Source organism: Montipora capricornis, chromosome 9, assembly GCF_036669925.1.
Source record: "Montipora capricornis isolate CH-2021 chromosome 9, ASM3666992v2, whole genome shotgun sequence".
Taxonomy (NCBI): Eukaryota; Metazoa; Cnidaria; class Anthozoa; order Scleractinia; family Acroporidae; genus Montipora; species Montipora capricornis.
The window spans coordinates 40,285,426-40,288,351 of NC_090891.1; the positions used below are offsets into that span (position 1 = coordinate 40,285,426).

The window sequence follows — 2,926 nt, forward strand, 5'->3', positions numbered from 1 at the left end:
ACGTACGCCAATAATTGACTGTGACCTATTAGATTAATAAGTCGTAAAGATGTCAAAATAACGATGCATTTTTGTTTCCCAGTTCCTTTTGGAACTTAATAGAGAACTTTAAGTAAAAAGCGAAAACGTCAAACGCTTGCATATTTAATTAGCAAAAACAAAAGCTTTGCATGAGCTGCACGTGAGATTTAAAATTTAATACATTTCTTTGCCGTCGCCTGCAAAACAACGCGAAATTTCGTTAAAGTTGAAGTTAAAGTTTCATGGCAAATGTCAGTGCGTGAGGATGAATTTTTCATGGTCTGTCCTGATGAAACTTGTACGAAGTTCGTACAAGTTTCATCCCTGAGCAGCCAGCATCATTTTTGTCAAATTCAAAGGCTTGGAAGTCGCAGAGTGGTTGCAATAACGCCAATTGGAACTACGAGGTGAGCTTGTCTTCTTTCCTTTACTTTACCAATTAAACATAATAATAAGGTGATAAGGTGAGGTATCCTAAAGCTATATTTCTTCTTTACAAACATTGGCGTCACATTTTGCTATCACGGAACAAAAGAAGTTATTGTTTCAACAGCCAATTAGGTTCTGGTTGGCATATTTAACAACAATGGGCGACGTCACGAGAAATATCGCTATAACAAACCGAAGGCGATTGTATTAATTATTATTCAGCAGAAAAAGGATCGAAGAATAGGGTAGTTTCGAATTGTGTAGCAACAAAAGAACAGAGCCGAGGTTCAGGGGATTAATTAGCATTTTCCTTTGTTTTGAATAAAACAAAATTATAATATTTCCCAATTCAAGTGATGGTACAAGATTTAATAAAGAGACAGTGGCGTGTTGGCAATTACAGCCAATTATTTAACTGAAAAACTGTTTGGTGCACAAGGAATATCTGTGAACATATATACCATTCCACAATAGACTAAACATATCAAAACTGTTACTAGTCTACTGTGACCAACAAATTTGTTTCTAGTTTCCTGTGATTAATTTGTGGTGGAGTTGCCCTTAGGGTCTTTTTTCTGAGATTCAGGCTCTGAAGTGTTCGCTAAATAATCGCTCTTTTCATAGCGAGAAAATAACCTCTGGAATCTAGGGTAGACAAGATGAAGCACTGATATTAATTTTGGCATAAAAATAATAATTGGTTTTTGACATTCTCAGCATCTAGATTGACGTATGTGTCAAACATCACTTATGTCAAAAGGTTAAACGCAGAGATAGGATGGTAATATCAGTCAGCTACATAACAAACCTTCAAAACTTGTTCACAAGTACTAGTACGAGATTCAACCAATAGCCTCAAACCTTCGTCGGTTGCCGGGATCGATGTACATTCAGCTAAAACTGTTAGCGCTTACAACTCAGTCTAACCTCATGCGGGTCCAGGCAATAATTTTCGTCATCAAGCTAAGATTCTTCGTGAGATAATGGCGACCTTAGCGGTCTGTGTGCCAGATATGTCAGCCAGCAGTTTGATTGGATGGACTATGAGGAGCGCGGAGTGCGTGGAAAACGCGTAGTGCGTTGAAAATGTGTGGAAAATGAGTAAAAAGAATGTTTAATGTTTAACGATTTAATGACAGTGATATTCTTAAAAATCGCACAATTCCTATCCCATCATTTCCTATCAAGAAAATCTTGATGTTGCCTGTTTAATGTTACTCTTGAATACGAATCCTTGATTGATTGAGTGGTGGGCTTCTGTTTTCATCTGTCATCAGCTTTTGATATTAAAACTAAAGAACAAAGCTCATCAGGACAGGCTCGAACTCACAAACATAAATATTCTCAGGTGTTACCTGTCCTAATATAATGCTGTGTTGATGCATCCTAGAAAATACTGGTGTCTTGAATTCTTCTTGACAAATAATACGCGGGCCTGGTGAATCATCGTCTCATGGAAGCACATGATCGCTATTTATGGTGTTATTTGACTTGATTTGCTTTCATTGTTAATTTCACTTTACAGTGTCCCCAATTAGTGCTCCAGCGCTAAATCGACTAGACACTTAAATAAAGTTCCTTTCCTTTCCTTTTTCCGTCTTTAGTATATAAAAGCAACTGCAATTTTTCCCGCCACAAGTTAGCACCCTTTCTAAGGTCTTTCAAAAATTTGTAGCAGTTTGAATTCCCTTTGATCAGAGATTATAAATACTTGAAAGAGTTTATGCGTTAGAAGACTAAATTGTCTTATATCTTCAAGCAGAAAAAAAAGAGCGTTTATTTCTGGTCAATGTACGGATTCTGTCCCTTTTTCTAAGTCTGAATGGTGTCATTTCCTTTCACATCTTGTGTTTTTGCACTTCCGAATATTGGGTGAAAAGTGTCGAAGAAACTATGTTTTTGTTTGTAAGTCACCGAAAAAGCCCCTTCTCCTAAAACTAATTTATGTCTGCTGTAAACTGGTCTACAGAAATGGGTTTATCAACAGAGTCAGTTGATGTGGTTAATTGACCACCGTAAACCAATTTATGCGTTTCACTTCCACACTCCACAGCGTCGCAGCACCACAGGCTAAGCTCCTTTATATCCATACTACACAGTTTACTGAGTAAGAGCTTTGCGAAACCAAATGCAAAAAAATGGGAAAGCTGTACTTCGCGAAATGGAAAAACTACACTTGTATTCTGTGAAAATCGAGTTGTTGATCAACGTTAATCGAGAGTTTCGAAGCAAGCAACCGTCGAGAAAACGTGATAATAAGTAATTGCCTCAGCTCCGCAAAGGTTTGAGGCAAAGTGGAAGCCCCCGCTTAAAAAGGGAAAATATGCGAATTGGTAGATATTGTTTTGGGGAAAGCAACCTCTATTTGGTCAACCGAGCGTGCAACGTGGTATCGGTATTGCTCACCGAGTTCGCGAGGTTTTCTGGGTAACTTGAGTCACTTGACACAAAGGCACAAGAAGCATCGATATCGAAG

General features: G+C 38.0%; 1 long non-coding RNA gene across 1 annotated transcript in view; it reads right to left on the reverse strand.

Moving 5' to 3' along the window:
• Window positions 1–2,926, reverse strand: part of LOC138015984 (uncharacterized) — a 3,559-nt gene extending 633 nt beyond the window's left edge. The window contains exon 1 of the long non-coding RNA XR_011125683.1: window positions 1,259–2,926. This is a non-coding gene — a long non-coding RNA (uncharacterized lncRNA). The remainder of the gene's footprint in view (window positions 1–1,258) is intronic.